Genomic DNA, 10,548 nt, shown 5'->3' on the forward strand with positions numbered 1-10,548 from the left:
TTGTTTGGAGAAATACGCCACTGCTCTTCTATATGGTCCCAAGTTTTGGGCTAGGATTCCCAGGGCTATTCCCTGTTTCTCATGGGAGAACAACCAGAATGTCTTAGTAATATCTGGTAACCCCAAAGCAGGGGCTTCCGTTAATTTCCCTTTCAGTTGCTGGAAGGCACTTTCTGCTTCCCCATTCCAGGTGAGGTCTTTCGGATTAGATTTCAACAGTTTATAGAGTGACCTTACCAAGAGGCCATAGTTATAGATCCATAGACGACACCATCCCGTCATCCCTAAAAACGTACGGAGTTCTTTAGCCGTCTGTGGTCGAGGAGCTTGGCAGATGGCCTCCTTTCTTGCTGTTCCTAGGGTCCTTTGGCCAGCAGTTATCTCGTATCCGAGGTAAGTTACCTGCCACTGAGCTATTTGGGCTTTCTGTGGAGAGACTCGATAGCCATTAAGTCCAAGGAAATTTAGCAGACTGACTGTCCATAGTATGCATAGTTCTTTTGTTTTAGTGGCTATCAATAGATCATCTACTTATTGTAATATTGTTCCATCTCCATGCGGTCGCTCCCACTGTTCCAAGTCTTTGGCTAGTTGATTCCCAAAAAGAGTGGGGCTATTTTTAAACCCCTGTGGTAACACAGTCCATGTCAGTTGTGTCTTTCTCCCAGAGTCCGGGTTTTCCCACTCAAATGCAAAGAGCAACTGGCTCTCTGGACTCAAAGGTAGGCAAAAGAAGGTGTCTTTCAGGTCCAATATGGTAGAGCAGGCCAATTCAAGTGTCAATTTAGTTAATAATGTATATGGGTTTGCTACGACAGGATGCAGATCCTCAACAATTCTATTAATGCCTCTGAGATCCTGTACTATTCGATAATTACCATCCGGCTTTTTGACAGGTGGAATGGGAGTGTTATATTCCGATTCACATTCTGTTAGTAGCCCATATTTGATAAATCAGTTGATTATTGGTCGGATTCCTTCCCTGTCTTCAGTTCTGAGGGGATATTGCTTAATTCTTACAGACCGCGCCCCTGATTGGAGCCTGACCATTACTGGGGAGGCATTTTTCGCTTTTCCTGGTATCTCTGAGGCCCATACCCCTGGATATACTTGGTTCTGGATTTCCTCAGGTACTTCTGAGCTAACAGGAGTATCTATGAGAGCCAGACTCAGAAGTTCAATTAGCTGGTCATCCCCCACACGAAGCTCTATTTTTCCTTTCTCAAATTTTATTTCAGCTTTTAGTTGTTCCAATAAGCCTTGCCCCAATAGAGGTTTTGGTGAGTTAGGCATATATAAGAATTTGTGTATTCCCAATTGTTTTCCCAATCTAGATTTAAGAGGTTTAAAAAGTACGCCTTTTCACTTTGGCCAGTAGCTCCCTTTACCGTTACAAAATCATCATCCACAGGTGTTAAAGCTTGGTTGATAGGTTTCATCTTGAGAAAATAAAATCAAGGACAGGGTCTGCCCTTTCTCTGTGCTTCTGAGCAGCTGGGCTGCTGCCTCCGAGAAGCACCTTTGAGGCGGGAGGGGCACCCTTGGGCGCTGGTTGGGGCACACACCACGCAGCACCGCACTTGGGTCTCATCACAGCGGTTTTATTGGGCTCCAGCTTCCTCCCCCAGCTGGGGGAGGCCGCAGGGTTGTTTCCCTGCTTCCCCCCCATCCGGGAAATGCGGTACCGGCTCCCCCACAGTTGTTGGGGCTGGCCGCGGCCTGCTGCTCCCAGCGGCGCTGGAGGAGGCGGTAGGCGGGGAAGCCGCACAGGTACCTGCCGTAGATCGTCAGCAGCGCCATGGAGCCAGAGAAGGACTTGTAGCCAAAGTCGGCCAGCTGCTTGCCGGACACCATGGCTGCGCCTGCGCCCTCAGGCTCCAGTACCACCGGCGCGTGGTTCCGCTGCAGGGCGCTTCCGAATCTGAACTTTCACTTTCTCCTTCTTGTACTCCTACAGGTGATTTATAATGCTCGGGCAGATCTCCTATCCCGGGGTCCCTTATTTTCCCTAGCTTTCTACATCTCTGCCCTATGCTGCACGCCGAACAGCACCTCCTCATCTTTCCTTTTCCCTTTCTCTTATTTTCCTTCTCCCCTCAAAACCAACATGAATTGCAACAAGGTATTATAATTCAAAGTTCCATTGAAGGGCCATTTCTCCTCATCATCCATTTTATACAAAGGCCACCATTGATTACAATATTTTATTAAAGTCTTTCTGTTCACGCTTCCTCCTGGCGGCTCTCCTGTCTCCTTCCAGTGAGCTAAAATACAGCCTAGAGGGCTCGTTTTCAATATTCCGCCACTTTGATTACCTCCCACAATGAACATCCTGGCCGCAGGGGCTTATTCCTCAGCCTAAGAATACAACCTGATTGAATTGACAACAATAATACCTTATCCAAGGCAAAAGATGCAAGGGCGTACTCGCCCCACAGTGAATACACAATTGTCGAAAAAGAAATAATGTACTTATGACACTCCAAACACTTAGCGCAAACAAACAAGCAACACCAATGGCAAATCAGACAGGCACTCGTCCGTGCTCCACGCCAAGTAAACCCGTCACTATTCTGTTCTACATTCCCCCCCACATACCAGCGGCATTCTTACTGATTCCTTACACCTTTTATATCCCCACAAAGCACCTGCTTAAGCTGGCCTGAGCGCTCAATCTTATTCCATTTAGACTGGTTTCCTTGACTCTCACTACACCAAAAATCGTCCCCAAACCATACCCAAACATTCTGTTTACAACCAAAACACTCAAAAACATATATTGGGTTGCATGAAAAATCCTGATATCCGTGTATAGGACAATAAGGGTTAACAATCGGTTCGACTAAGACAGCCCCAAAGTCTGTCATAAGCTTTGTCCACTCCGGCCACTCTCCTCACGGAGAACACGGAACCGCGGATCAGGACTCCGCACTCGCCCTGCAGTCCAACTTCATCACTTACTCAAACACTCACCCAACTTATAACAACTTACAACAACATTAATTGTATAATAAAGCACTTTTCACACAATACACAGTACCGGGCACAAAACCTTCTTAAGTATGCAGATTGTAATGACTATCATAAAATCCCAATTATAGCCACAATAATATAAATTACAATTCCCAGGGGCTGTAATAGTTGGTACAAACCATAGCTATCCCGTACTCACACAATTTCAGCGAAGAGCACCCATCGCGTACTTCCCTTAATCAGCGATTCCCGCATTCCCCACTGCTGGATTCGAATCCTGACCACCCAGGGGCGAGCGCCAATGCTCTTTACCTCGCGTAGGATGTCTCCTCATGACTTACAGGTTCCCCCCCTTAAATTAACATACCTGGTCCGCTGATGGTCCTTGTCTGTCTCTGCAGTGATCGGGTGAGCGAGGGAGGTCCTCCGAGAAATCTCAGGGCATGCCAAGGACATCCCACTCTCAGCCGGTCCTGCAGCCGGACAGAGAGGGTCCCATCTGGGGTGCCAAACTGACACGCAGAAACAAACTTTACAACTCACAAAGAGTTATAAAGCAGGCGTGTTTATTACGGCGCCGGGTGCAAGGGGATTTCTCCTCAAAGCTTGCACACCATTTCGGCAAGCAGTCGGATATTTATTACACCAAAGCATACATAGTCATAGGGTTTCATAATACGTATGTATAAGTTGGGGGCAGAGTTGATTCAGAAACTGCGCAGGCTCAGATCTGTCTCTGGTGGTCTTTTACTTCTTCAGGGGTCTTATCTTCCTCTTCCTCTTCTGTCCTCTAGATGAACTTCAGTCTTTTAAGCGTGCTGTCTTCTTACTTGTTGATTTCAGCAGTTTTAACAAGTCCTAGTCGGTTCTGTGGTCAGACTAGCCTTGCAGTTCCTGTTATCACTCCCTTTGTTCAGCAAGTAGCTTTTGACAAATACCAGTCCCTGATAAACTTAACCCTTAACAGATGTTACAGGCGCCAGCCTTGGTAAGTGAGTTTTAGAAAGAATAAACAAGAAACAATATCTAAGTGGTTAAACAAGAAACAATATCCAAATGGTTAAAAGCAGATAGTTATGTCTCTGTATCCCCAGAACTGGCCTACAGTGGGGAGCCGACGAGAGATGGCTCAGGGACACACCACGGCCGGCAGCAGTGTTTGCTGCATCCAAGCGTCCTCCTCCCATCCCCACAGAGCTGCTTGGCGCTGCTGGTATCTCCTATTTCCCCCAACTGGCTGCTTGCTCGGACCAGACGTTTTGGTTCAGCTGCATCTCCTGAAAGAAAGCAGAGGAGCAAGAAGCCAGAGGCAATGGGAGAGAAGCCCCCAGGGCGCAGAGTCCTTGGAGATAAAGGCCTTTGGGGAAGGTTTCTCACATCAGGACAGGCCAGGAAAACAGAGGAAACTATGCAGTGGGAAGACTCCAGCAGGCAACTTCTTGAAGGGGCTGAGCTCTGCCTGCTGGCCAGTTTTACTAGCTCTCCTGACAGCAGTAACAACAGCTCCCAAAGACAGGCTATTTACAGAGCATAGTCTCCTCTGAACAGATACAAGCATAACCTTGACACCTCGCCTCCCCCAAGCAGCCCCCTCCTGCCCCGCTCCTGCGAGAGGAGCAAGCTCTGGTCTGGGTGCAGGGCTGGAGGGAAGCCTCTGACACCGGCCAGGAGGTGAGGACCAGCTCCCACAGGGGCACACTGCCCCCACGGGCCCCAGTCCAGCACAGCCCCAATCCTGCGGCTGTGGTCCCCCAGGGCATGGCCAGGCTGCACTGTCTCCTTGTGCCACCCCACCTTGCTGGCAGCTGAGATGTCTCCAGGCACGCCCTGTGCATGGAGGGCTGTAGGGGCCCAGGCTCTTGGGGTGCTGGGACCCAGAGATTGGGCTGTGGCGTGTTCCCCGCTCTGGGAGCAGAACAGGCACCCTGGGGGACTCGCTTGGATGTGGCTGTCCCTATTGCTGCTCTTAAGAGGTCAGGCAGAAATCCCTCCAGAGGCCAGGACCAACCCCATCTGAATTGCAGCATCCTGCCCAATTGCGACAGGTTTCCCTGCCTTTCCAGATTCCCCTGGCCCCGCCACCCCAAGCCCCTAGGAGCAGAGATGGGTAAGGGCTTTCCAGCAAGGAAGGAGGGGTGAGAAGGCCAGTTTGCTCATCCTAGGGCTGAAGGTGCTGGGACACATGGGGCTGCTCCGCCCGTTGCACCCCAAGGCAAAGGGTGAGGGGCAGAGCACAGCTGGAGCCAGAGGAGCACAGCTGGAGCTGGGGCTGCCTGACTCATCAGGGGATGGAGGGAGGGAAGGCTGTGGGGAGTGATGTCCATGACTTTTTCTGGGAATGGTGTCTCAGACCCCAGCGAGAACTAGGGTCATGCCTCCCCACCCTTCTCTTCCCCTGCCTTGTTAGGTCTCCTGGTTGCCACCGTCACCCGTGCCAGGAAAGGCACTCTAGAAAATCTCCTAGATTGCTGGAGCCCTGCTCGATTGTCCTTCCAGCACGTACCAGGGTGCTTCAGGTCCCCCATGAGGACTAGGGCCTGTGAACGTGAGGCTCCTTCCACTTGTTTGAAGAAGGCCTCCTCTACATCTTCCTCCTCAACAGGAGGTCTCTAGCAGGTAACTGCCAACACGGCACCCACGTTGCTCTGCCTGCTGATGCGGACCCATAAGCTGGCTCCTGTCCCACCCCAAGCAGAAGGCAAGTCCACCTCCTCGCCTTCCCAGACAGTCCTTCCTGAAGAGCCAGTGTCCCTCCACCACAGCCCTCCCGCTGTGCCATCTACCCACCACACCTCTGTGGTCCCAGTGTGGCCGCAGCCCTGTAATCACACACAGACTTCTGGCCCTGCTGATGCTTCTCCACGCTGTGTGCATGAGCGTGCGGGCACTTCAGGGAGGCACCAGCTGTGCTGGTTTCCAGGGAAGAGCGTTAGAGCCTCCTCTGTTGTGCTGCCTGTGTGTTGGGATGTGCAGGAGCGGGGCTGCACATGTTCACGCTGTGCTGTGTGTGGGGACTTTATTCCCTCCTGCCCCTACCAGCAGTTCTGGGATCACTCATAGGGTGTGTGTAATCCCTTTCGATGGATCCATCACCAGGCACAGATCAGTCAGTCCAGCTGGCAACAGCCCCAGAGCTCTTCATTTTGTAAAGGGGCCTCCCAGCCCCTCTGCTAACAGCCACTGCTACAGCTGCCGCTCCCAGCAACTTCCCCTCTGCTGCGGTTACCAGCATCTAGTGCTAGGGAGGAAGAAAGAGAAGTGTATGATCGTATGGACAGGGAGAAGGCAGAGAAATCCTACAGGCTTAGCTCAGGCCACCTGTGACGGGATCTGCTTGCGATGAAGCCTCAAGGTGTGTGTGAAGTGGGAGAGGAGCCTTGTGCCCAAGCCCATGAGAAGGTCCCAGGTGCAGCTGATCAGCCTGGGGCTGAGTCAGGTGGGGCCAACACCTTGGGTGTCCCATACAGGTGTCCCCCCTCAGGGCAAGGTGTCTTGGGGCAGGACTCTGCAAGGGAAGGACATGCTCTCTGGTTTGGAAAGGGTTTGGAGAGCCAGCCATCAGAGGGATCCCCCCGTCTTCAGCCAGGGCTTTTACGTCCCACATGGAAAGCCAATTCTGGGTGCCCAGGCAGTCCCCTTGGGTGTCAGGGAGGCCCAGCCCAAAGCCAGCCTCCAGAACCTGCTTCTGTCTCGCAAGGGGTGTCAGAGAAATGCCCTCTTTCCCCCAGGGCTGCTCTCAGTGGAGGGATGGGCCTTGCAGCCAGGGGAAGCACCATCCCTTTTTGGAGACGGTTACCAGGGGAGCTGCCTCTGCTGCTCTTGATGCTGCCTGTTGTTCTCAGTGATGTGCTTGAAGATGTTCCTCCATGCTTGACGTGGCTCCAGCCTTCTGAGGACCCGGACTGCTCATGGGGAAAGGTGGCTGCAACAACAGGGAAACATCATCCTTCAGCCTCTGCCGGAGACCCCTTCTGCCTCTCCCCTCGCCCGGCCCCTGCACCCACCCAGTCCCCTGTGTACCCACCCTTTCACCCTGTGATGAGTTCTGGGCCTTGGCCGTGGCGGTAACCCAGGTCATGCCCGTGTTAGGAGACATCAGAGGGTGCCCTATGCAACCCCAGGACACAGGCACAGGGGTCCTGGACATCTCTGTGGGGTCACAATTGCCCCAAGCTGCCCCCAGAGCTGGCGCACACTTACTCAGGCTGGAGTCTCTCCAGCTGGGCTGCTGCTGCCATCTCCTCCGCTGGGAGAAGGTTTTCAGCCTTTCTCCACCTCTTGCTGACCTCCCTTCTCCTGGGCTGGGCTGGAGGGTGGGGAGTCCAAGTGCCTCCAGTGCCGAGTGCCTGACAAGGAGGAGATGCTCTGAGCAAACCAGAGGGCAAACACAGGTGCCGATTCCCAGACGACCTCTTGAAAGGAGCCTGCAGCTGGACCTGGGAGCCGGGACACTCAGCACCGCATGCCCAACATCACGGCTGACGGCTCCTTTTGCCTCTTGGATCCTGCTCCCAATCTCTCCCAGGGAAAAACCCCTGCCCTGCAACTGGGTGTCAGTCCTGCTACCACCCCCTGCAGACCTGCCACCCTGGCTGCCCTGACAGAGAGGGTCGCTGCTGCTCTCAGCAGTATCAATTGCTGCCCGTACCTGGGGCAGCTGTCGGTCCTCCCCTGCAGACCAGGCTTCCTACGCCACCCATTCTGCCTTTGCTTGCCCTCGCTGCTCTTGCCACCGGGTCTTCGCTTGCTCCCACTCTGCGGACAGCTGCCAGACCTCCACGAGGGGATGGAAATGCAGCAGCAAGCAGGATTAGTCTCAGCTCCTGGAGGGGCTTCCTTTGGGTCTGACCCACTTTGCTGCCCCTTGCCTCAGCCGGTCGGTCAGCTTTGCCCCTAACAGATCAGGGGCCGTGGAGTCACGCCAGGCTCTTCAACTCATGGCAAACACAGCTGAGTGACCAAAGACCTCCACTGTCAACGACCTAGGAAGGACTTACACGTTTTTTCCAGAGCCCCTGGCCAGAATAAAGTGTTTCATGACAACCCAGGGGGCAATAACAGGCGGGAACGGTGTGCAGCACCTTCCTTTTCAGGAAGAAGGTCTGAAGGAGGTGACAGACAGGTTCCAATGAACGCAAGCCACGGGATCCTTTCAGGGTGGCTCTCTGCACAAAGAGGCTTTTGCTGAGTCTCAAACAGCACGGTAGTCACAGCAAGGCACGTACCCGCAGCGCTCTCTTGCAGCCTTCAGACGATGGGAATGCAGCGCTGGGCCTGCCTGGACGAGCTGGCTCCTGCCTGCCTGCCTCCTTCGTCCTGAGGATCTGCCTGCACATGGGGGGAGCATGCTGCAAAAGAAACAACAGGAGGAGTCAGCATGAGCGCGGGGCAGTTTTGTCTCCCATTTTCACCCGGTATCAAAGCTCCCCAGGCTGGCAGAAGAAGTGGGGCAGGTGGGGCTGTTTCCCATGGCAAGCTGGAGCCTTTCCTGAGCCTCGTCAGACGGATGGGAAAGGACTGCACCTCAGGTCTGGTGTAAGGGCATGCCAAGCGATGGAGGGTGCACCAACATCCTCCACCTTCCCCACTAAGGGGCCCACGATGGGGCAAACAAGCTCATAAAAAATGTGGGGCATGCGTCGGGGACCTTCCTGAGTCCCTACAGCCAGAGTGTCCAAAGGAGATGTCTTGCCTACATGGGCGCAAAGGTCCCTTTCCCCCTTCCCACAAGGGTCTCGCCTGGCAGAAGGCTTCTTCCCTGTGTCTTGCTGCCTGGTGCCCGGCCCCCGGTTTGGCAGCACAGCGAGGGAAAACTTCACCCACCTCTGCAGCAGCTTCTCAGGATGCCCCTCTGCACCTGGGAAAGGAGGAAGCTCTTCAGAGCAGCCCTGTGGGGCGTGTGTTTTAACCAGGCTGTGGTCACCCAGCGTGGGGCCGGGCCCCACTGGGAGAGCAGGGCCCCACCTGGACAGCAGGGCCCTGTTCCCGTACCTCTTTTTGATTGCTTCAGCCTGTTTCCCAGCAGGTTCCCTGCTGACCCAGGGACACCTGGAGGGAGCCCAGAGGGCAAAGAGAAAGTGACACCGTGCGCTGGTCCTTTGCTGCTGAGCTGGGCCAGACTCCTGGGACAGAGGGAGCTCCTGGCAAGTGGGCAGCGCTGCACAGAGACACCTCTGCCCACGAGCAGCCCCTCTGCAAAGCACAGCAGGGCTCAGGGCACTGCCTGCAGGCACAGAGGGGAGAGGAGCAAGGCAGAGAGAGGTTAAAGGCAATGCAGAGGACAAGGATACCGAGAGCTGACTGGGGGAAAAAAGTTGCAGCTACAGAACTAGCTGAAACTGGCAGATGCAAGCAGAATGAAGAAGAAAGTGACCAAGGAAACAATTCCAGGAGAAAGAGGTAACTTCAGAAGGCGGCCAGCCCAGCGACCAAGCAAACCAGTAAGAAATCAAGAGACCACTGACCAGAATTAAGTGATTGGACTTGGGGTGGTACGTTGGGGTACTTGGGGTGATGGGTGGTACGTTCCAGGAAATCTGCCCATAAGGGTATAATGGGGGTGCGTGATCTGCAGTAGGGGTCCCTCCTTGGAGCCACCCACCTCGAGCTGCTCTGCATGTCAGATAAATAAACCACTTACTAACTCAGGGGATTGGCGAGTCATCTTCTGCGAGCAGAAACCTAGGGCCGAGCCCTGTTGAGGTGGCACCCGCATAATTCCTACCATGGTCTAGGGGCTGGCTGCACAATTCCCAAAACAACAAGCCAGGGGCCTGCTCCTGCCCTATCACCTACTCAGGCACATGTGACATCACAAGAAGCTGCCGAAGCCAGCTGCATGCTCCTGCCCTAAGACCTACAGAGCCACCATTGACATCACAAGCACCTGCAAAAGCCAGCTGTTCAGTCATACCCAAACAGCTACTTAGACACCAGTGACATCACAAGCAGCCGTAGAAGCCAGGTCCTGCTCCTGCCCTATCACCTACTCAGCCACCTATGACATCGCAATCATCAGCACAAGGCAGGGGCCTGTTCTTGGCCTGTTGTCCACTCATACACCTATGACACCGCAATCATCAGCACAACGCAGGGGCCTGTTCCTGCCCTGTCAGCTACTCAGCCACCATTGACCTCACAGGCATCTGTACAAGCCAGGTGCCTGCTCCTGCTCTATGACTTACTCAGCCACCTATGATATCACAAGCACCTGCAGAAGCCAGGTGCATGCTCCTACCCCAATAGCTGCACAGCCTTCATTGACATCACAAGCACCTGCACCAGCCAGGTGTCTATTTATACCCAGACAGCTACTTAGCCATCAGTGACAACACAAGCAGCTCTACAAGACACATCCTGCTCCTGCCCTATCAACTACTCATGCACCTATGACATCACAAGCACCTACACAAGCCAGGTGCATACTCCTGCCCCATCACCTGCTTGGGTGCCACCTATGACATCACAAGTAGCAGCACGTGCCGGGGTCGTGCTCCACGCCTATTGGCTACTCAGTCAACAGTGGCCCTCCAGGAACCTGAAGAAGTCAGGGGCATGCTTCTGTCCTACCACCTC

The 10,548-nt window shown here is 53.9% G+C and overlaps 1 long non-coding RNA gene across 2 annotated transcripts; it reads right to left on the minus strand.

Moving 5' to 3' along the window:
- Nucleotides 1-3,326: 3,326 nt before the first annotated feature.
- Nucleotides 3,327-8,288, minus strand: LOC132321907 (uncharacterized). 2 transcript variants are annotated; one of them, XR_009484965.1, is made up of 5 exons: nt 8,199-8,288; nt 7,174-7,319; nt 6,770-6,895; nt 6,010-6,211; nt 3,327-4,250 (listed from the first exon to the last, which is right to left on the minus strand). It is a non-coding gene; the product is annotated as an uncharacterized LOC132321907 (long non-coding RNA). The 2 variants fall into 2 exon arrangements; XR_009484966.1 differs by lacking the exon at nt 8,199-8,288 and adding an exon at nt 7,622-7,661.
- Between the last annotated feature and the right edge of the window lie 2,260 nt (nt 8,289-10,548).

Source organism: Gavia stellata, unplaced genomic scaffold (assembly GCF_030936135.1).
Source record: "Gavia stellata isolate bGavSte3 unplaced genomic scaffold, bGavSte3.hap2 HAP2_SCAFFOLD_94, whole genome shotgun sequence".
Lineage (NCBI taxonomy): Eukaryota > Metazoa > Chordata > Aves > Gaviiformes > Gaviidae > Gavia > Gavia stellata.